The sequence below is a fragment of the Columba livia genome, chromosome 6 (assembly GCF_036013475.1).
Source record: "Columba livia isolate bColLiv1 breed racing homer chromosome 6, bColLiv1.pat.W.v2, whole genome shotgun sequence".
In the NCBI taxonomy this organism is placed as follows: domain Eukaryota; kingdom Metazoa; phylum Chordata; class Aves; order Columbiformes; family Columbidae; genus Columba; species Columba livia.
This window is the reverse complement of record NC_088607.1, coordinates 37,358,838-37,383,069: the sequence shown is the minus strand read 5'-3', so window position 1 is coordinate 37,383,069 and position 24,232 is coordinate 37,358,838. Positions and strand designations below refer to the sequence as shown.

The following is a 24,232-nucleotide window of genomic DNA, read 5'->3' as shown; positions in this document are numbered from 1 at the left end:
CTGCTGAAAAGTCACCGACCTCCCCTTTTTTTGCTCCCTCATTCATTTCTGTGAGGTTTCTCTGAAGTACTTTAGCATCATTGTGGCATTAGACTGTCCAAAACTACTAGTTTATTTGGTTTTGTTGGCTTTGGGTTTGTTGTTTTTGGTTTTAAAATATATATTCTATAATATAGAGTGAAACAGCACTGGGTGGAAAGGAATTTCATGTTGTTGCTGGTGACAGTAGCATTTATTTGAACAGTGCAGTATGAAAAGACATTCCTAGCTGGTTAGAAATAATGTGAAAGTTTAGCTGGTCTTTAATCCTCATCCATCTTGCTAGGAAAGCTTGTATTTATATATAAAAAAATAAAATAAAAGGTCAGGTAGGTAGTGTTGGGGAGATCTTATTTACAGTTGAATACAGCTCTGTGTGGCTGAAATGAAGAGGAAAATATAATCCCTTAACACAGCAGGGAAAAACTGAGGCAATGAAAGGTATGGAGATTAGAAGCAAGAGTCTCGTGTTCCTGCAATGACTTTGCTTAAGTGGGCTAAGGAAGTTCTTGTCAAAATACATACACTATAATGTAGTTTGATTATTTTTTCCTTTTTAAACACCACGTTGTTGTCAAAGTTCAGCCTGAGCAAGCATTCTGCTGATGACCCTGCTTGTACAGACTATTGTGTGAACATTGCTAGTTTTAGCCTGTGAATTTATTGATTTGCAAACCTGATGGAGTGGATTAGTTCTCTTTCCTACTCTACATTATAATAAATGTTGAGGGCTTATCTTTTCAAAAAAGGATAAAAAAAGAAGTTTTTAAGTTTTATATTCTTGCTTAATAACATGTTTTCAGAATCTTTCTAGCTGCATCCAGAGAAAGGAGTGCTAGTTTTGATCTTGTAGCATCACTAAGATCTCCAAAACCAACCAAACAAAAATATTTATTACAGTAGAGCTTCTCATTAATTTAACATTCCAAAGACGGACTGAAAAAACACACTTCTGTCGTAATCACTACTGTTGCTTCTCCTTCAGTGGCCAAACCACTTCTTATTTCCTCTCATAAAAACCTTCAAAGTTTGGGTATAAGGAATATTATTCCTACTGACTTCCCGCTTCATCACTTCTGAGGCACAGTTCTGTGTGCCTTCTTTCTGTGCTGTATTACACATCGACTTTCCATTGACCTTAAACTTGCCAGATTGCATTAAAAAGCTTTGGTTTTGTGACATGGCACAGGCATCTGAAATCTCACCAGTATTTCAGGCTGCTGCTGATTGCCCGCCCTTTAAGGAATTCAAGTTCTTTTCTAAGTGATTGTTTTATTTACAGATTTCACTGTGCTCTTGATATTTGGCAGAGCGCCCTGTTTTCCAGTCATGGCTGTATCTGGTGGGAAGTGCTCACACTCCGCACTGCAGCATCACTACATCAATGTGCATATATAACCAGTACTTCCCAGATGCCTGGTCAAAATTAGTCCATCAACAATTAGTTTTCCAACTGTTGTGAGGTACTAATTAGCTCTCCTAAGATTTGAGACCTTTTTTTTTCTAACATTCTTGTTACTCTCTTGTTTTCAGTTTGAGTTCCTAGGGAGACACCACTTATGTGACGGCAGTGTCCACCCACCTGTCCCTCCTGCTCTCCATAATTTCTGAACCAAATGACCTATTTCATCCAAATCTGAAGGATGGTTAGCAGTCTCCAGATTAATTAATTGCTTCCACAAGCTTCAGGAAAATTGACAGGTGGGTAGAGGAAAGTGCGAAGCAAATTAATGCTTCTGTGCGCCCAGAGGAAGACCAGAATTGAGCCATTACCAATTCAGTTGGCCACAAGCAGATGGCCAGCCAGGATGCACCTGACTCTTCCATGACAGCTGGGGCTGTCCTGGTGGCCTTGGGACAGTGGTGTGGGTGGCAGAGGGGTGAATGAGAGAAATCAAAATGTTTTCTTAGCTCATGGTGAAAGTTACCTTCTTTTCCTACTGTTGTACACAGCTGAGATCTTATAAAACATTAAAGACTCACTCATCATTGTCTGATATGTACATCTGCCACAAAATGCAAATGTGCTCACTGCTGTTGAACTTTGACAAGCAGAACATTTCAAGCACTTTTCTCCAGCACAGACTTAAAAACCTTTGACTTTTGGTTTTAGTTAATGTTTTGAGGCTATAATAGGAATTTAATATGTTGAGTAAGAACAATTATTTGGTCACTTATAATGAGAATTATGCCAGCTGTGTAATACAAGTTTTTTCCCCACTAAAATGAAGTTCTAATTAGAATGATAATGTCTCTTCTTTGGGGAAGCTTTTAAAGTAATTGCAAGGTCACCTACAACTTTATTTGAATAGTCAGTTAATTCTCAGTTTCGTTTTAGTTGCTATCTTCTGTGACTTTCAGCATAAACCCACAGCCTCCCACTAAACGCAGTTCCACAATAACAGAGTTTCAGTTTGATAATCAAGGTTTCTTTCACATGTTAGCTAAGAAAGGCACTGTACACACAATTTGGGGTGATATTTATTGACCCTGGTTTATTCATATCCTACAAGTTAAAGTGAACAGGGCTTTTAAATCTTGATTTTTCAGTGTATCATCTAAAGTGAACTCTAAATGCTGATAAACCTTACAATGTGTGCTGTATAAAGCTGTGCAATATCAAGCTTTCATGGTAGCTGAGTAAGTACAGTAGACCATGGTTAAATATGTGCATGTTAGCAGAAACCTTAAGTTGTGCTTTTTTTCTTCTTCTGGCAGTTTAAAATGAGTTACTCTAAGGCAGGCATGACTCCCTGGATGGCTCAAATTGATCAGCGCTTGGCCACACACCTCCACCCTCCCTCCTGGCACTCTTCATGGCATATTCCCCCTGCAGCTTGCACCCCTACCTGTCTCACTGCTTCTCTGCATGCTCCTCCTGTGCCACCATCTGTCTTCTGCACCACTGGCTGTCTTCTCCTGAACCATCTGCCCCGTGGAGACGTGGCAGTGTTCAGCCTTGGCAGCCCAGCAGGTTCCTCCAGCCCTGAAATACAGTCAGAGGTTTCTATGGGTGATCAGGTTTTTTTATTTGTGGTCTCCATCTAATGGATCAACAAAGTCTCTTGAATTTCCCTTTGTTAAGAAAAATTAATAGGGTATTTGCAATTTGCAACTTGCAGTATAAAACCAGGAGGCGAAAAGAGCCACAACAGCAGGTGGACATGAACATAAACTGATACCTGTTAATGAATTTTGCAGATTAACAGCTCCTACAGGCTTAAAAACTTAAAGCCTAAAATGGTCTCTGCACATTCAGCTGCAGAACCGACTTATTCATTCTTTCCCTTCTCTTTGAAATTATTTTTGCCCTATAAAGTTGTAGAAGAGTCCCCCTTGTGGTATATGCTATAAAAGCAACATGCAGGACTGTGATTTATCTGGTCTAATTCTCCCCTCTGGTCTGCAAGTTAAATGTGCAGCTCTTTATTCGATCAGATGCATTAACAAATCAAAGTGTGCCCTGACTTTTTCTTGGGGGGTTGCAATTGGTATTAGAACACCAGAAGGTAAGGATATTTTTTTTTTTTCTACTTATCACAGCTCTAAATTCACAGCTTGTCAACTGGCGGCTTCATCACAACTTCTGCAAAATGTAGTCTTGGAGGGGTAAGTGCGGGGCATAAGAAAACTGCAAAGGCATTTTGCAGGATTTTGTTGAAGTCAGGGAGAGGAAACAAGCCACTGAGTCTGTGCTTCCAGAACTCCCAGAGGTGCTGGGAAAGATCAGAGCCACTCATTGTCAGTACTGAACTTGCTTCTTGGACTTTCAGAAAAATATGCAGAGTCTCTTCTTCCAGCCACTGCCACTTTCCTTCTGCTCTCTGACATATGGAAATTTGGTTTTATTGAAGTGTACAAAAGTCTGAGCGCTGTATGGGATAGCTTGTGGAGCAGCAAGTTATCATTTGCACATTGTTCATCTTACAATGTGTTTTCTGCTTTACTCCTCCACTCTGGGTATGTTAATAACTTTATCCACTAATAAGCTGTTCAGGGTAGTTGTGCTTTCTGGCTTGTTCCACCTCCCTCACAAAGCACACAGTGAATTTTTTGGCAATATGTCTGGTTCTGACTCCGCCACGTCACTCTGTCCCCAGCACAAGTGTGACTACATTCACTTCCAGACAGTAAGGAGAAGGAACTGTAGTTTTGCAGCATGTTTTTAAGACTGAATTACTGTTTAGGCTGTCTTACCTGCTGATGAGATTTTGAGGGCTCACACCATACTCTTTTTTTTATTTCTTTTTTTCTTTTTTTTTTTTTCACTTGCAGCAACCAGTCTTCCTGTGTCCATTTGTTATCTCTGCATAGCGAAGCAGGAATTCATAGCTTAGAGGCTTGATACCCTGCAACTTTGGTGCATCAGCATTTCTGGGTAAAGTCAAGTTTGAATGTAGCTGTTTCCTGCAGGGTGGGAGAAAACAAAATATGAGGCCCAAACTATACATGAATTCCGCAGTTTTAAGAAGAGTGGTCTTTAAGAGGGATGTCCTTTCCACTAAACTGGGGATAGTCAACCATCAAGGACTGGCCACACAGACCCTCTGGAAGTATTTAAGGACTATAAACTGCTTACCCTATGAACACAGCAAACATACAGTTGCTTGTGAGACTTCCCCCATACCCTTACCCTTGGAAGGGTCCTTGGTCCCTCCCTTCACCTGGGACCAAGGACAATCTATCACACGGGATGGGGAGGATGTCCTGTCTGATGTGCTCTGGTCACCAGGAGAAAGCTGCAGTTTGGATGATTTCTTGTGTGCCAGGGGCCATAGACAGCATACAGATGCCCAGCCTAATCTCCCTGTGGAAAGAGGGGAGACATCAAACATGGCTTGCCTAGACCAGCTACAAGAGGAAAGTCTATAACAAGGTAAACCTGTTTAGCAAAAACAAAACAGAAAACCAAAACAACAACAAAAAGCCACAACACACCACCAACAACAAACAAACTATTGGTTTGGCTGCACTCAGAAACCAAACAAAGCCTTGGTTCATTTATCTGCAGAGTGCAGAAAATTTTGCATCTTCTTGGATGCAAAATTGTCAAAAGGGTTTCGTAGTGGGAATAGGGGGGAGACAGAGATGAGACACCAGACAGTTGTCTATGATGCTGTAGAAAGCTCTGAATTTTACGTATGCCTGCACTGAGGTCATTCATGTGTGTGTGTGTGTATACTTGACTGATTGCCAGATCTGAGATACAAAATGGATTCAGTCTTTTTTGCCTGTCACCACCCTGTACTTACTGCAGGTCAGTGCAGAGCAACAGCTCAGTCTCTCCTTTTCTCTGCATGAGGACACACGTGGTACAGTCTCCAGATGACCAACAGCCTTTCTTCCAGCCCAAGCTATTTGGCTTGATATGGGGGAAAAGGGATAAAATTAGTGCCCTGTGACAGAACTGAATACCAGACTATCTGTGCTAATGCTCCCTTTTCCAGGAAACAGCTTTTGGCATTGGGTTCCATGACATCATTTTTGTGTGACAAGACTTGTACTCAAGCCAGCAGCACTTAGAATCACTTTTTAAATTATCATTGACTTTTCTACATACTGTCAAGTCAATTTTCCTTGTGATACGTGTATGTAATTGAATAAGAAGGTGCTGAAAGTGTTGGGTGTATTCACTTAAATACACTGGACTCCTCACCTCAGTGTTTGCATTGTTCCAGTTCATTATCCATGAGGCTACCGCAGATGAGGTCTGGGTGAACAGTTACTGATCAGCTCATCTGAAGCAGAGAGGCCCATTTTCAAAAGGATGCAGGTAAACTAAAACAGTAGAAATAAGAGGCCTAAACTCTGAAATTATATTGCAAAACCTCCTACTCTGCACCCACTGGCAGCACCGCAGCAGGGGCCTGTTTCAGGACACGTGTGACAAGGGGAAGACCAGTGTCTTTCAAGGTGAGGGAGGAGAAATGCGATTTTTCAGGAGTGACTTTGGCATTTGGGGGAAGTTGGGGAACTCAGGGAACCTGTGGGGCTGTCCTGATGTCATCTGCAGAGTTGGTATCTAGCTGCCTCCCTAGGTAGGGTGCTAATGTGTCCTGGGGCAAATCTGTTTGCTCTTTCTAAAGGGCAGTTGTTCAATATTCAGCTATAATGCATGTCTTTGTGAGGGCCAAGAAAACCCTTAGATGGAAGCACCACGCCAGGTGAGCTGAGGGCATTAAGCTCTCAGCCAGACCACCTCTCAGGTAGGCTGGGAAGGCACTGGGAGTAGAAGACCTCTGTTCTTTCTGAAAGGGCTGTGCAGACGGAAGCTCGAGGTTATTGTCTTAGATTCCCATACACAGTTCCACAATGAAAATACATAGCCAGGGCATTCCTGTTCTGCCTGAAAGGGCTTTATTTGGGGATATAGCCAGTTTTGGAAGTTGAAGTATCCTTCACACAAAGCACTGGGAAGCTGAGGGGTGACTTGCACCCCATACCCTAATTCTGAGCCCTCCTTTGCTACAGCTTAATAGAGGTGCAAAATAAAAACAGCAAAGTGAGTCAGTTCTTGGGAACAAGGTGGTGGTTGGTTTGTTGGGTAGCATTTTGGCCAGCTAAGAAATCTCTAAGGGTAGTAATCGTTGTGGGAAAACAGAACTAGATTTTTTTTTTTTCCATCCAGTTAAGAAATTTCTGAATGCTCAGAATTCAAAGGCTTGCTGGGCTGCCCTCCGCCTCACTGGAATTTTTTTTGTGCAGTCTGAGTTTTTGTGCAGTTTGAGTTGGACCCAGAAGATGTCACCACAGGACAGCAGGAAAGAGGCTCAAGCCCTCTCGAAGAGGAGAGCGCTAGCTCTTGAATAATCAGTCCAAGCAACCTTTAGGGTTTCCGTTGATGGATTTATATTTAGAAAATTTGATTCTGTTTTTTGTTTGTTTTTTAATAACCAGATGAATATTAACACAATTATAGTAAGAGAAAAGACAAAAATGTGGCAGTAGTTTCAACACTTTTTTGGAGGGAGGAATTTTTGGTATAGATTTGCATTTTGCTGATAGATATTGCTAAGTGACTTACAAGACAAAACTGAAGACTATTTTTGAACAGCCACAAAAGCAGCCATGGGAAAAAACTCATTTTTCTCCATAAAAGGAGTGGTCAGATGGTCAGATGAGTGGGTTTATTTTTAAAAAAAGCAGAGTCCTGCTCTTGTTTTTGCATTGCTCTGGGGCTGTTCTTCTCATTTCCTCTTCCCTGCCACAAGCTTAACAAGTTTCTCATTTTTGCTAGAAAGCTAAAAGGGTCATTTTATAAACCCAACAGTGATGTACAAACAAATAAAGCAACTTTTTCTTTTGCAAAGTCAGCATATAAAAATGATGTGAACAAGTATATCCATGATGTGTCAAAGCAATCCACTTGGGACTGACACAGGCATCCACATAAGCTTTACAAGAGCTGCAGCTGTATGCTCAGATATATTTTCGTTGCTTGCACTTAACTCTTGAATCTCCAGTCTAGTCTACCAGGAGATCAGTGTAAAACTCATTCTGTCCAGAGCCTTGGAAATATGCTGTGTGTATACATAGTATCTTCAAGGAGCTTTGCCCGCTTGTTTGTGTAGAAAACCCCAATCTCTACAATATTTCATGACAAATTATATTCCTCATTTTCCAGGAGCAATATGACTTTGAACATAATAATGGAAGAAACGCATGCTATATTACATGCTGAAAGGGGTATGTTGTTCACTGTTCCTAATACTATGCCTGTGACTCCCCTATGTTGAGTTTGCACGTCAAAACTGTCACAATACTTCAGTTACAGTGGAAAAGATTTAGATCCATCCGTGCTACGGTCCCTTGGCTGCCTCCAACACCGCATATCCCCACTTCGCAGGCTGTAAGAAAAGTAATCTGCCTTTATGCTGGACGAGCTGAGCTCTCACAACTCCCAGCTGCTGCCTATTTCTCCACCTCATTCCTCTGAGCCATCACTGTCCTTTGTGTCACATTGTAACATGACCCGATTTCTGAAATGTGTTCCCTTTGCTGGTTCTATTTGAATAAAAATATATCTCAAGAGAAGCCACTCAATTTAGGACAGCTCAAAACAAATTACTTCTTAGGCAGTTGCAAAACTTGCTTGAAGTCACAAGTGAGATGCAGGGACAGATATTTATTAAGACATGCTTTGTAAACGGTCAAAATTGTGAGTTTTCTTTAGGTTAAGTCTTTTAAGTTATTTATCTATTTATTTACTTTTAAGCCTTAGCAAAGTTGCATATTTCCTAGCAAGCCTTAGCAATGCAGCAGGGAGTCCCAAAGGTGGGGCACGAGGGTGAATTTTTTTCCTTCCTGTGTTTAGGCCTGAGACTCATACCTTTGAAATACATCCTCTCCTATTTCGTGGCTTGCACTGTAAGCCGAGTTTTGAGAGCTCACCAAAGTGACAACTCACTGTGGTCACTCTAATTTAAGCCTAAGCCAGTGCTGCAAGCAGTCATCACCATGAGCCACTGTGCTGGCCTGGGGCTGTGCACAGCCTTTTTGGGAAGGTCAGGGGCATCCCTGACCCATGCACTGCCCAAGTAGCAGATTTTCCGGGTATATTACAGTTGTACAAATAAATTCAGAGGTGCCAGCAGAGGAACCTTCCCTGGCAGGAAGTAAGTGATATGGTTCCTGACAGAGGCACTTCATGGGTGCACAGCCTTAATTCATCCATACAAATGCTATAATTCACCAGGCTTGTACACCAGCATGTGAACTTTCAGCAAATAAAAAGGACAAAATGTGAACGAAAGCTAAAAATAACTAATACGAACAAACAAATCTTTCCACAATAGTATCTATAGCTCCAGATTGACTCAATATATACATCCCTGACTAATGCTTCCGTAAGAGGCATCAGCAAAGAAAAGTTTGTGCAGTGAAAGGAAACTTTCATTCAAGTATAAACCAAAAAATATAGGTCCCCACTTAAAATCATTCTGCAGGATTAGCGAAAATGAAAACCCTCATATTAAACGCAGCAGGTGGGCTGCAGAGCCCAAGATTCAGCTTCAGAACTGAAGTTGGCTGATCAGCTGTAATTGCTCACATGCATCATGGTGGTGTCATTACAGCACCATTTTCTTCTGTTAACTATGTAGCAGTGCACAGGAAATAAAGCCAGTCTTCTCTCATGCACTGAAACTACTTACAGCATCTCAAAAACTTAAAGAAATAATTCTTCTCTTTGTCTGGTTACCAGCAATATGAACAGACCAACTTTGGGCGATTATGGGATTTTGTCTCCCCTTTTCTACATGCTGCTGATTAGGTGAAATTATTTACTGTCTCATTTTATACTCTGATGAGCGAGGTCTTTATTGCAAGGCAACAGAGGAAAACTTCAGACTCAACTTTCTGATCACACCTCTTGGCCAGGCACAGACAGGTAGGCATTAGCTCTGCCTGCTCCAAGGGCCTGCAGAACCTCCTGAAACTCGTGGCCATCCCAGCACATCTGTGTTTAGCAGTCAGGAGGGAATAACAAGGGCAAAATAAAATGTCTAATGAGCTTCCTGACTGATGCTGTTGCAGGCAGGAAAGAGCTTCTGCTTTCTGTGGTCTGTAGGTGGGACTGACCAACACACAATTTAGCCAAAATGAAACCCAGCCAAATGTTGGCGAATGGAATAAACACATCTGGATTTCTAGGTCTTTTACCTTTTCATACTGTAATACTGTTCTAGACACTTTGACAAACAACCTTGAGAACTGATACTCCAAAATCCAGCTTTTTATGCAAATAATAATTTGATTTTGTATCATAAAGTCTATATTTGATTTTTAAAAGTGATGTGTTGCATTGTATTTGAATATTTTCCAGGAGGATTAATTGCCTGTAAAGAACATATCTATTCCTTTTACATTTTTCATTGCAAGTGTACCACTAGATCTTTACAAATGCTTGTCTTTTTTTTTTTTTTTTAAGATTTTTTTACCTGGTTAACATAACTGAAGGAAAGAAAAAAGAATACAGATAGTTCCTAAGGGGTTGAACATAATGTTTTGAGTTAGAAACTGAATGTAGCAGGTGGAAAGTATGGTAACTCAGTCACAAGGTTAAGAGCTATCATCATTATTGTATTGCAAAATCAGTTGTTTTAACTACCTGGCTTTTGAAATGGTTCTCTGATAACTGCTGCTACACAGTTCAGTTTAGCTTCATTGTAATTTTAACTCTCCTGTTTCAATACTGTGTTTTGATGCTATGCTGTCAGCATCTTTACTGACTTACAGCATAACTAATAACCATCTTCCTATCTTTTTTTCTCTACTGAAAATGGTGCAGTCACAACATCATCACACTAGATGGCAATAATGTCTGCAGAGGAGGAAAACAGACTTAAACATCAAGTTATGAGAGATTTTACCCCCTCTCATTTAAAAAAAAAAAAAAAAAGTAGATTATACTGACTAGAGAAATCAAGGTCGAAAAAATAAGGTGACAGTCATAGACATATAAGAACTTGCCAGGGTGTGTAGGTGAAATGAGTGTATGAGGATGGCACAGCTATTATTTCCAGGACTGCTTACATTTTGACCACACTTGAGATCAGAGAAATGAGTGAAGGCCATACCTTAAAAACTGAATACTGATGTCTGATACTGCAGTAGACAAGTGAAGTTACACTATAATTTTCTTTCAGCACATTGTTTCCATAGTTCTCCTTCAAGCCTGGTCTTGGATGTGTGCTTTCAGTCCTGCTCCATCCTTCGTTTTCTTTCTTAATTGAACCATGTATCTGTAAATCCAGAAATTAATACTTTAGGGAAAAGAAAGGGCTGGTGAAAAAAGCCTTTTATCAGTTAGAAATCTATGGATCCTTTGCATTGTCAAGTCCTTAAGGGCAGCAATGCCATGGAAGTGAAATTTGCTTGTAAATGTACTTTGCAATGGGTTGCTTTTGGTGGAAAAAGGATCAAAATGTTAATCGGCCCTGATGTTTTTGTACACATATAGATATGTAGACACACATATATATAAGTGTACATATACATGTTTATAGATAGATGTGTACACAAACACTTCTATGTATACTGCCACACAATCTGGATTTAGATAAAACTTAAAACCATTTTCCCCCCCTCCCTTGGTCAGCCCAGTGCAGAAGACTCATGCGCCTCTCTCAGGCTGCATCCTGGAGAAATTTTTGAGCACATTCTTCCTGTGATCCCTTGGCTTTTCCACCACCATGTGTTGCTTCTGGCTCTTTTCCCTTCCCTTGCAGCAAATCAGCTTTGGAGCACCTAGAGCTGAAGCTATCAGCTGGCGCTTACTGGGAAAGCCCCTCCTGGCCACAAGGCATCAGTGCTGGAAGTGAGAAAAGGGATAGCACAGAGTCAGTACCCTGCAAAAGCAAAAAGGGAATCTCCCTTTCTACAGGTGGCCTTGGTTTAAAAGACCAATGCCCCCTGTGCAAGCCCACACCAGTTCTGTACATGCAGGTGGGCTGTACTTGCCAATATGGGCCCTGGCACATGCCAGTGCTCTCTGGTTCTCTCTTCTGGTGGGCTACAGAGACCCAGCTTTTATAAGCCAGAACGGTTGCCCTGCATAACCTCTGTGTAACATGAATGTTTGCTGCAGGTACAAACTGCAGAACACATGTCCGCCTCTTGGTTCATTGATCTGTCTGCCATCCAAATGCTGAACAGACCATCTCCTGAGTGCCATTTACTTTCTTCCCTAGCAGTTGTGTAAGACAGCAATGACCTTTCACAAGAAAAGCTGATAAAGCTTAGCAGTTACAAGACCCAGGTGCCAAGCTCAAGCCTTCATTTCCCTATAAAGGGCAACTCTGTGGCTGCTTGTCTGGCTCCAGTGTGTGCAGCTGTGCTGTCTGTGCAAGAGGACCAGTGCAGTGGGGCTCTGTCTTTTGCAAAGGTAAACACATGTAAAGAGGCTTCAAGCTGCCACGTATTTAAAAAAAAATACACTTTTCAGGAATGAGTTCCCTGTGTTTTCATGCAATTGACTTTTCCTTACCAAGGTGCCAGCTTTCTAGTCCTTCCACCACAGCAAAAAAGACAAACCAACAAAATTCTGGCATCAAACACTGCCTATCTGCCCAAATCTAAATATTTTGCTTTTAAAGTTTATTTGAAATTAGACATTTGTTTTGGAAATACAGGGTCTCAGAAAAGGTAAGTAGGATTTATCTCTAAATCTTGCTTTTTTTCAAGATCTTGACAATGTTTCAGTGTTTATTCAGTGGCACTTTTTCTATTGACTTAAAGGTATTGCAGACCAGCACCAAATCTTCCAAATGGACTCTGCTGCTAATACATTGCATTGCCTTTTCTTACTTAAGGGCATTTCTTACACTTAATGTGGGAATTCAAAAGGTTATATATAGAACTGGGAGCTATACAAACAGAATTATGTTTACATTGTAAATATTTACCATATAATCTGACTTGTTCTTGCCCCTTGGCTATGGTGCTGTTATTAGCTAGTCTGGGTAGATATTTTTAGTTTTCCCCTGTTTACACATCATCTTCATATACTTTACATTTATCCTTTAATTTTGTATATGGAAAATTTTATCAATAAATAGATTTTTGGGAGGAAAATTTTGGTGTTATTTGGAGAAAATATTTTAAAGAAGTGCCAGATTTAAACTGTATCTCCAAGGGTTATAAAGTCGCCTGCAAATTTGAAGGAGACTTACATCACTAGAACTAATTTATTTCTGTTGAATTTTGTCACGCTGGGGAAGTTTTTGAGGAGTAAAGAAAAGTTAGCGTCTAAAGTGGTGAACAAGCCAATATAGGCTGGTTGGCTTGACAGTGAGTCTCAGGCTGGATGTTGGAAAGATATGACCAGATGAAATCAGTGAAAGATTTAAGACAACATAATTAAGATCAAGCAAGGGCATTTTGTGAAAAATAAGTCTTGCGAAGCAGGTATGAAATCTATTTTGATGGGGTCAAAAATTTAATCAATAAAATTAACTTTCAGTAGTGGGGCTGTGAAATCATTTGCAGCACTTAATTAAAGTCACAGGAAATAGCATATCACGTGGTATTAAATGGACACAGTTTAGGAAAGCGAACAGTACAGTTCAAACAGGAGTAAAGTCCTGCAGCAGCCAAATTTGCTGAGCTGCAGTCTGCTCTGCCCTTCAAATCTCAGAGGTGAGTTGGGCAGATTTCCTCTGAAGCTCCTTTAGATGTTCAAGTAGACACAAAAAACCAAAACCCTTGCCAACCCTAGTAACTGTAGATCATAGGCTGTCAATAGCTTGTTCAGAATACTTCAAGGTTGCAGTGACACTGGCTTGCATTTTTTTCCCTCTACACACAAGCTTGATGTTTAGTTTTTGTTTTTAAATGATCAGAGGAAATCTAACACTGTTGCTATTACCTCGTTAACCCTAGTCCCAGCAAAATTGTGAGGGTTGGCAGCACTGAAACAAATATTTTCTATCAAATATGAAGCCTCACTGTACATTTCTATATGCTTTTTACCACAAATGTACACATTAATCAGCATAATTGCACCACACTGTAATTACACTGATTAATGTGTATATTTGTGGTAAAAAGTATACAGAGTTAGAAATGCTGATGCTAAATGGTTTGGTGCTGTTTTCAGGACAGCCTACATACCACGATTGGTGACCTAACAAAGGACTGTAACTAGGCAACACATAAAGGAGAAGATCACTCGTCTTGCAGCTTCAGTGTGAATGGGGAGCAGAGAAGAAACCCTCTGAGCGCAGAGGAATCCCAGGGCAGGTAAGGAGAGGCTTTTGGTCTGTCATCCTAACCCACAGGTCAGATTCCACTGGAAATACGCAGCAGGATCTGACTTGTCAGCAGGGCTCTACTCTCCAGGTTAGCTCTGGAGAACCTGCCTCACTGTAAATGAAGTCAGCTGCATGTCTGGGCTGGGAATTGTATAAAACCTCCGACCTCCAAGTGCGTGGTGATGCAGCATTCTCACATGGCAGTGTTCACTGTCTGTCCTCCTGGGAAAATAGCGTCACGCTTACTCATTCCTACAGAGGCGTCCTTTTCACAGGACCTTTGCAAAAGCAAGGATAACTTAGGCAAACCATGACAACTACTTGCTGATAACTGCAGCTCCTTATCACTGCTGTAAATATGATCAGCCCTTGATCACATGCAATGTTTTAGGAGTGTGGTTACACGTTCCCAGAGAAGTAGTTTCCCCCTCTTACAGGTAGAATTAAATTCACAGCTTTAAGGTACAAATGTACAATAATATTTAATCCTGGGCTAGCACCCCTTTATACCTGTTTGCCTAACACACCCCTTACATGGCTTAATTGCAAAGGTGCTGATCCAACTTATTTTTAAAAAGTCTTTTAAAAGAGTTAACTCCAGATAATATAAGGCACTGCAAGGCAGCTGTTACAATTCTGAAATCAACCTATATCTTGAAGTATGAGGGAGAAACGCTTTTCCTCTTTTCTAGGGCCTCTGTTGTGGCATTAAACCACAGGTTTGATTTTATTCATTGTGTCATTGTGTATCTGGCACAAAAGGGCGTCTGACTTGTCTTCATAACTGCTTTTAGGATAACTCTCCCGAGTTTATCACCAGCTGTGCAGGTTGGCATCATGCTGGTTTCCTTTGCAAGGAACAGATGAGGCAGAATTTGAAGTAACTTTATAGGCAATCATTAAAGATATTAAATGCTGTCTCTGTATTTCATAGGTCATTATTTCTCTGGCTCTTCTTAGCTTTGGTGCCAATTGCTATAATGAATGATTTGGTTATTTTGAAATTGCAGCTAATCCCACAGTAAATTTAGAGATTCTGTTATACTTTACACCATTTTTAAAAATGAAGTAACAGGTCTGAATGATACAAACCAAGTAGTATATTAGCATTGAAAATACATTGTGAAGGAATGAACACAGACCAGAATTGCTTTTTCTTCCCAGAAGATAGTCACTCCATCAGTTCCCCTGTGATGTTATTTAGATGAGAAATGAGGTAAACTTGCCATTTCCCAGTTATTTCAGGGACCGTGGAAGAAAGGGTTTAGCGAGGGCTAAATAGCTCACAGGAGTATTACTGAACAAATTTGTTCTTGTCCCAAAAGAGTGTATTTTGTTCTACAACTAGCGAAACCAGGTCTAATTAAGATTTTTGCAGAACAGCTTATATCTTGAGTGCCCCAAATGCTATTGAACCAGCATGAGTGACAGGCAGCTTGTTTCCATTTAATGTGTCAGGGAACTAGAATAAATTTGTTACAAAGGCAGAGCAAAAATTAAAGAAGTGGGGGAAAACTTGAGCAGTCCTGTCAACTTATGTCTGTAAGCACTAGCAAAAATCCAAAGAACAACAAATTCCAGGTGATAAAACCACACCAAAGCAAAGGTGAATAGTAGAAAAGTGTTTGGAAAAATGATGAAAGGCATCAGAAAACCTCCCCCAGCCCCTCTGCAGAGAATTAATTAGTTTCTGGTGCCAGAGCAGGTGAAGATCGTTTGCACAAACAGGTGTAGCCTGTGTGGGATCATGAAGGGCTGCTGAGTCTGTAAAACCTGGCTTGAAGAGAAAAACAAATTTTAAAAAGTTACTTCTGCTCCTTTTCCTTCCATTAGGTTGTCTCTTTTCCTCTGTTTTTCTTAATCTCTTGTTTCCCAGTATGTGTCCAGACAAAGGCACTGGCTGAGTAACTGAGTGGGTGTTGGGAGGGAATTTTCCTCACACTTTTTTCTTTGAAAGCCACGTTTTTGTGGGCGGGTTTGGCGCCAGAGCTGGCATAGTTTGAGAGTGAAAATACTCATTTTTCCTGAGCATTTTCCTCACAAACTGCCGCGCTTTGCTGCCGCCTGCCTGACAGCTTTAGCATCTCTTTATCCTTAAAAGAAACCCGCGCATCTCCTACGTCCCTTTGCCTCCGTTCACTCCCCAAAACGGGGAACAGCCCCAGCACAGCCGACGTTTGGGCGGGAAAGCTTTCCCACCCCTCTTACCGCGGCCGTTGCAGCGCCGGGAGCCCTCGCGTGTTCAAAGCTGGTGTCAGAGCCGGGCTCGGCAGCGCTCCCCGCCTTTTTTCGCGGTGACAAGGCGGTGTCGCCGCTTTGGGGCCGGGACGGCGGCGGCTGAGGGGGCGGCACGAGGCCGGGGCGGGAACGAGCGCGAGGGTGCGCGAGCGGTCGCCGGGCAACGGAGGGGCCGGGCCGGGTCGTGAAATGGCGGCGCTTGAGGGGACCCTGCGAGGATGCTCAGGTCAGGTGCGAAGTGTGGGGAAAAGTGAGCCTGCTGAGGCAGCCATGAGGCCAGTGTGCAAGACCTCGTGTTGCACAGAATCACACAAGTCAGGGGTTGGAAGGGACCTGGAAAGCTCATCCAGTGCAATCCCCCCATGGAGCAGGAACACCCAGATGAGGTTACACAGGAAGGTGTCCAGGCGGGTTGGAATGTCTGCACAGAAGGAGACTCCACAACCTCCCTGGGCAGCCTGTTCCAGGCTCTGGCACCCTCTGACTGAGGGATCTTTCCCTGATCATAACCTCGCATATACATGCAGTTATGTCTAGATGATCCCGCATTCTGAGACCACACCTGGAATATTGTGTCCAGTTGTGGCCCCTCAGTTCCAGCAGGACAGGGAACTGCTGGAGAGAGTCCAGCGCAGCCACCAAGATGCTGAAGGGAGTGGAGCATCTCCCGTGTGAGGAAAGGCTGAGGGAGCTGGGGCTCTGGAGCTGGACAAGAGGAGACTGAGGGGTGACTCATTCATGTTTACAGACATATAAAGGGTGAGTGTCAGGAGGATGGTTCTCGGTAACAACCAAAGAAAGACAGGTCAAGGGGCAATGGGTACGAACTGGAACACAGGAGATTCCATTTAAATTGAGAAGAAACTTCTTCCTGGTGAGGGTGGCAGAGCCTGGCCCAGGCTGCCCAGGGGGATTGTGGAGTCTCCTTCTGTGCAGACATTCCAACCCGCCTGGACACCTTCCTGTGTAACCTTATCTGGGTGTTCCTGCTCCAGCGGGGGGATTGGGCTGGATGAGCTTTCCAGGTCCCTTCCAACCCCTGGCATTCTGTGATTCTGTGATCCCTTCCCTTCCCTCACTTAGAGAGCTAACGCCACTATAAACCCTTTTATTCCCCCAGAGTGCAGGTCTGTATGGGTAAAACAATGAAGTGTTGAGAAAACAGCAGTCTTAAAGCTCGTGTCGGGCTGGACAGGAGTCTGCGGAGCGATATCTTTAACCTGCAGCTTTTGCCTCTCTTCCTGTGTATTCCAGGTGAGTTCATTTGTAAAAGTTACGTTTTCTGCAGAGTTTTCTACCTCTGAGAAAGTGAGTTGTGTTTCCAAGGTTAGACAGCTTATCTTGAGGTCGGTCATGGTATTTAAGTAGGGTAACAGATTTAGCCTGTCACTAGAAAGGTTTGGTTGGGGGAAGGATTGTGGAAATTTGTTTGCAGAACACTCAGTTTTTTACGCTGTCGGTTGCTTAGTAAGTGGCATGCTGTTCACTTGTGGAAGTATATTCCGTGCACCTTCAGTGCAATCTGGTTATAAATCTGGTTATTTTGATTCAGGTTGGCAAACTTTTGGGCGTGTTCACAATCTGCAAATTGCTTACAAAGCAGGGAAGTTGCGTTGGCTGAAAAATCTATGTGTGTGCTTCTGCACGTTCAGTTTCGTGGAAAGACAGTTGTTGTTGAGGGAAGTGGAAATGCCTGGATTTGTGGGGAAATGGAGGGAAGAATCCTCTGAAAGATAACTGAGTAAAGTTTGTTTTGTTGATTATCTCAGCCCACGTCTTAGTATTGTACAGGTTCCCATATACATAGTGGTTTTGGGCATTGCTGGGTCCTGGTGAACATCAGTCTTTAGTCTGCATTAATAGGCGTGAAACAAATAAAATTAGCTCTGTCCGTGTCTAACAGTACCAAGAATTTGGCTGCTATACTGTTGTTTGCAAGGAGGGTTGGGGGCATACACTGATGTTCCTCCACAGCCTAGAGCTTCATCTTTTCTGATGTTCAAGATGGAACTGTTGACCACAAATGGCTTCGGATGTAACTGCTGGGCATGTAGATTGTAGCTGTCAGGGAATCACAAATTTCTGTGGAGAAGCCTTTAGAGTAAGAGATGTCAGCAGCCAGAAATGCTGTTGATTTTTATTTACTTCCTTCATGAAGTTCAGATAGAGTGGGGTTTTATTTCTTGAGTTGTTGGTACAATAATGTAATCTCCTAATTTGAAGATTATGGGGAAGAGTTGCACTAAAGGGTTATTGATGAGCAGGTGGTTGGATGCTGACATACAAGCACATCTGCTGAAATACTGCTTGTGTGTATAAGTAGCAGATTTTTGTGGTGGTGGTGGTGTTGTTCTGAAGCTCCATTTAAATGTAAGTTCTTCTGGACATTTCTGACTATTGTAAAATTTTATGTTTGGAATATTCTCTAAATCTGAGTGAAACCAGATACAGGCTACAAGTAGAGGTGTTGATATGTTTTGAAAGTTACATTAATAGACATAAAAATGTGCAGATTATTGATTGGTAACTATTTGCATTATATTGGCATCAGTGCTGAATTCAGATCAGGCTCCACTGCAATGCTGAATCTACAGGTTATAAAGAGAGAACAGAAAGAGCCTCCGGATGCAACATCAGACACCCTGTCTATACTGCACTTCAGCCCCCAAAATATGGTGGAAAGCCTATACGTCAGGTGAACGTACTTAATAGGAGATTTACAGTTGGGTTTAATTGTATTTTGTGTTGTGCTTCTGTTATTGGACAGCACTGCACATTATCAAACCATGAGGTTTGCTTTGCCATATACTGTTAGAGCTAAGAATAGTTTCTGGTTTGTGGCTTATGTATGAAAAGTTATATTAATAGTTTGTAAAAGCTGTTTCCAGTGTTCAAATGGAATCTACTGAAATCTCCAAAAGGCTGCATGTTGCACCTTTTTGTACTGAGGTTTAATGTGATGAAATTAAAACTATGAGGTCACAAAATTTCAATTCTGTACGGAGCTAAAAGAATAGGAAAGGCCATGCTTTCAGATGCTGCAGTCCTCTAAATAAATATTTCAAGGGTTACCTGTTATTGCATATATCAAAAGCAAAAAAATGCAGCAATCTAAGTGCTGTTATTATTCTATGGACTTGTACTAGGGAAAAACACACTTTGTGTGCAATTGCTTGTTATGCGTAATATCTCTCTACAAAAGAGATATTATGGTCATGTAGTTCATGTGGCCTTCTTTGGTGACGTCACTAGAAATGCTTACTGTGAGCGCTCGGATTTCTTTATTACAGCCCAAACATTGTGGGTGTCAAGACACTTGTCTGTTGTGTCGGTGAGCTGGTATGTCCATAACTTCTGGCTCTTGAAAACAAACACAAAACTTTCACTGCAGAGTAGAAGCTCGGAGAATGCACTTTGGGGCCAGGAGTCAAGTCCAGCAGCACTCAAATTCGGCAGCGAATCCAAGGAATTTAAACTGGAATTAGCAAGTTCAGAAAAGGCAGGGCTCCCAGGGGACGTGCCTTGGAAATGTCAGTTAACCCACAACATCATGAGAACTATTACAAGTAACAGCTGCTGTGTTCTACTGCACTTGTATGCTGTATTTTGGAAATCTAGGGGGTTTTGTTCAGTCAGACCTAGATACCAGGATAACCTAAGCAGTATATCAGCTTTCAAGAAAAATTAAATTCTGCAATGAGAGTTGGATTGACAGTGATTTGAATGCAACTGTTCACTTTATTTTTGTGGAAGTGGGAATATTATGTGTAGGCTCATGGCCTCAGGTATCACCTCTGTAAGATGTGCATAAGCAACTTTTTTAATATGAAGGAATGATGCTTTTCTAGACCTTTGGTTTTTCCTTGTTGTGAAAATACTGTCCCTTAGGAGCCTTTCTTGCACCTCTACTTGTTAATATACGTTTCTGTTGTGTCGAATTTTGATGTCTTCAACAAAACTGAGGTGGTTGGTAAGCTTAAAGCCACTAGTAAATTTAAAGCCTGAGAATAATTTAAACAGAATAGAATAAAATTCTGCTTCAAAATAGTGTGATATTAACTGTGATTTGAACCGTATTGAGGTTTATAGACATATTTGTACATGCTAAGACTATCTTTGGAGTCTGGACATAAAGCTAGCATATCTATGAAGACTATGGGTAAAGCTTTCTGTCCTGAGAAAATCCAGAGCTTGAAGTTCCGCACCTACTTCTCATGCTGGTTTGCTCAGAGCAAACTCCTTCCCCCAGGAAAAGAAGTTTGAAGGTTGCGCAAGAAATTAGGGCAGGGTAAGTGCATCATTGAGTTATATAAGCACACAAGGTGACTTGTAAAGGCCAAGGAAAAAAGTGTTAGAGAAAAGGGGAGCATAGAAGTTCAGAATCAAATTGCTGGTGTGTAAAACTTAATCCAGGATGGGCCTCTGTTAATTGGCAATAGTGAACCTTCCACTTTCTGAATCTCTCTCCTGGGGTGCAGGGAAGACCAAACACATAGACCTATCTAGGACCTACCCAACAGTGATTTGTACAGTTCGGGTTCGTAATTTGGCTTCTCAGAAGCAGTGACCAGCAGTCCTACTGCTGTCTGGTATTTGGATTGCTGCTGGGTGAAGATCAGCTTCCCTTTAGTTTTGGGGCAGGTATCCCATCATCCCAGCTGGGTTTGGTTTGGGGTATTTTGAGAATTCTTATTTTAGTTCGTATACTGTAGGAACAAAGGTTTGACCTGGGAAATGGTGGCTGGAAAACACCAGCAGCTGCTTGCAAGCCGAAGGCTGGGTGTAGTTACTGTGCCAACCCAGTAAGGGACAAGAGCTGGTTGCAGCACTCCGTTCACATTTCAGGAAGAGGTAAAAGAGTCAAAATGTATGTGGAGTTGCAAAGTTACATGGCAGTTTGGTAACACAGCCCATGAACGAACCATCCTCTCCTTTGATCTAGTTTGCTGTTTTGGTGAGCTTTTTTGGTAAACTGGCTTTTAAGTGTGGACTTATGCTTGATATAACAGTGCTGGTACTAGGGGCTTGGTCTGGAATTCTTTCTCTCCCAGTATACTGCCAGACGTTGAAAATAATTGAAGTTTGCTTTTTAAAATGGTCTTGTTTTCTGTAAAGCTTATTTCTTTAAGACTAGTGAAAGAGGAATGAGTTTATAGGATCTGGCTGTTCTTTCAAAAGCTCCCTTTTAACCACAGTGGTATTTCCAGAAGAAGACAGTAGAGGGGGCCCGTGAAATACACATACTTTCTTATTTTTTGCACTAATATACCGAATTTATTCTTTTTTCTGCTGCTGAGGGTGGCGGAGGGTGCAGAAATTGTTTTGCAAGCAGACGGTTCACCACTGCTGTAGACTGGAAGCTGAGGATAGTTTTAAGAGGATGCCAAGTGAGATCTACTATGGGAAAAAGCCTAAGGCACATGAGGAAGTTAACTTTGGGTTATGTTTATTTTTTGGTTTTAATGTATGGAGTATATATGGAGCGCGGAGTGACCTCAGTTCCTTCACTGTGCAGCATACGGTCCTAAATTCAACAGAATGAACTTTTTAAAAGGCCTTTGGAGTGGCTTTTCATATCTGGGCAAAAATTTCATTCTGTTTTCAAATAAACACAAATTATGACAACATCTCTTTCTGCAGAGATATGACCAAATAATATATTTCTCTTTATAATGACCCAATCTCAAACAAGACAGAAATGTAGAAGGGGTGGGAAAGGTGAGTCAACAATGGACAAGAGCCATATGGGTAAAATAACCTAGTTAGTAATACATATTGTGATGCAACTATAATGCGCACAGGTAAGCAATTTCTTTGGGTGAGAAGTTATTCCTTATTTAATCAAATCTTAGTATGTTTTTCTGTTTTAGGGCTGGTTTTTTTTTTTTGTGCTTAATGTGTTAGCGTGTTTGCTGTTGATAAGACAAAGTATCACGAATATTATGAACAAAAAAACAGTCCTGCTGTAGTAAACCAGCATTATATGAAAAGTAACATATACAACAGCATTTTTCTTATTTTGCATTTATGTTTTAAGCATCCAAAAGAAGCAATATAAAAAGTATCAGCTGCTCTGTTTCAGTGTCTGCTCTGCCAGCCTGCCCGGAACACTAAAATATCACAGGATTAGCACACTGCTTGTAAACAAAACGAATATACTATTGACTCAGAATAGTATTGCAAACAGTAGGACACCACACAGCATCGATTAAATATGTGCTTAACAGTTCTCTTAATGTTTGATGTGCTGTTGAACAGATTAGAAAGGTGAACAAATTTCTTTTTGACTTGAGCTTTTCCTCGCTGAGACACATTTCTATTCAATATGCCACCTTCTCACAGGACTTACCCATAGACAGGAATGACCTTCGATTTGCTGTCAGTGACATTGTATTGAACCATGGTTAATATTCCTTTGTAGAGACAAGGTTTTAAGTGGTGTGTGGTGTGTTCAGTTCCACATTTCCCTTCCATTATAGCAATGACATAATAACCAATGCATTGCTGGAACTATAGTGCATTTTTTTTTCCCCAGGTAATTGAATTCATATGGATTTTGGCCTCATGTCCTGTAGGAAACCACAAGTACAAGGTGCTGAAAATTCCCCTGTAAAGCTAGGGAATGTAAGTGGACCTTTACAGAGTAGCACTTTTGCTGAGACATTGTGTCCTGCAAAGCATATTACAAACCTTGGTTGTTAATGGCATTTAGATGATATCTGAAAACAAAGCCCTTCCAGTAAAACAGCCAAACAGGGATTTTTTTCCACGCAAAGGTCTACAGTCCTGTGCTGCAGACATGTGTCTGATGCAGAGTAGTATTTTCTGGAGACTGTGGAAATGTATCAAAATCCATTAACAAGCCTGTTAATAAAAGTACCTCATTCTGAATTCATATTTTGTTCAAAGTACTTCATCAGTAAAATATCACGTAGGTATAAAGTGCCATAAAATACAAATGTTATTCCAAAATCCTTGACAGACAGATCGTGTTGTAGTAGAAGGGGGTTTTTTATTGCAAAATAATTAGGATTGTGTATATACGAAGGCTCAAACACACCTAAAAGCTTCACTGTCTCGGGCAGGCCTTATGTAAACCTGAACAACAGACAACCTCTCACGCTGATTTTGGACTTAAACTTTGGTGTATTAGTGATAGCTGTTCCTCTTCTCCTTCTGTAACGGTCCAGGAATATTGTCTGCCGTAGTGTTCCTGTGAATGATTTGGATTGGGGTTTGTATGTTATTGCCAAAAGGAGGTGACTTGAGCGGTAGGTACTGTGAGCAACTGAGGTGAGGGCAGGAGCAGATGTCCTGACCACTGGCAGCAGAAGAAGAGCAGCCTCCAGAACCTGTCAGATGCACTCTGCCTTCTCCTCATCTAGTGATTTTTCTAAGTACATCAGGTTTGGGTTTGTTGTTTTTGTTGTTTTGTGGGTTTTTTTTCCATTTTCTTTCAATTTTGTCCAGTTTCCTCATAGTCCAGGTCCTGTATGTCTAGTACACCTGTAACTAGTTTTCCTTCTGGAATAGCAGGTCCCAAAGATGCGATAAATCTTCCACCTTTCCTTAACATGCCAATATACAAACTGACTGCAGGAGCTGCGTTCTTGGGGCTGACTTGAGACCTGTCTGCTCCCGTGGCTGACCCTCCACAAAAACCTGGAATTAGGTAGGTGAGGGGTCTTTTGATCTTTTGTCCCTCCCTACCAAGTTTCGTTCTATTACTAGTGGCTGGAGACTAGAAGTCATCCAGAATTGCAAACACCAAAGTATTGAAGTCTAGCTTATATATTGAAATCTGGCATGTGGTTGGGTAGAAAGGTGTTGTGCTGCTTTACAGCTCTTCTCAGCCCTGTGTTGTTTGTGCAGTTGCACACACAACAGAATATCCTTGCATCTTCTAAGCCATGCCTACTGCAGGAACCAAGTGTACAGCTCTTCATTGCTTTTTGCAGCCTTACTGCAAATTAAGTTTACCTTGAAGTTGTAATGAAACTGTTCCTTTTGTTCTTCCAACTTTGATCTTGTGGCTGATGTTGAGGAGTGAAGTAGCTGAGCTAGAAGGAAGTGTTTTACAGGCAGCAAAGAATCCCCTGGGAGATGGCTAAGCAAATTCAAAACTGGAGCAGATCTAGCAAATCCAACATGTGATCCTAAACTGTGGAAAACTTCAAGTTCTCAAGAGTTCTGAGTTCTTAATT

At 41.5% G+C, this 24,232-nt stretch overlaps 2 long non-coding RNA genes across 2 annotated transcripts in view; one reads left to right on the top strand and one right to left on the bottom strand.

Moving 5' to 3' along the window:
* Positions 1-2,502: 2,502 nt before the first annotated feature.
* Positions 2,503-16,167, bottom strand: LOC110360740 (uncharacterized). Its single transcript, XR_002416831.2, has 6 exons — positions 15,999-16,167; positions 10,617-10,781; positions 5,292-5,401; positions 4,673-4,846; positions 4,237-4,446; positions 2,503-3,025 (listed from the first exon to the last, which is right to left on the bottom strand). It is a non-coding gene; the product is annotated as an uncharacterized LOC110360740 (long non-coding RNA).
* Positions 13,642-24,232, top strand: part of LOC135579821 (uncharacterized) — a 49,495-nt gene continuing 38,904 nt past the window's right edge. Inside the window, exons 1-2 of the long non-coding RNA XR_010473588.1 lie at positions 13,642-13,779; positions 17,149-17,282. This is a non-coding gene — a long non-coding RNA (uncharacterized LOC135579821). The remainder of the gene's footprint in view (positions 13,780-17,148; positions 17,283-24,232) is intronic.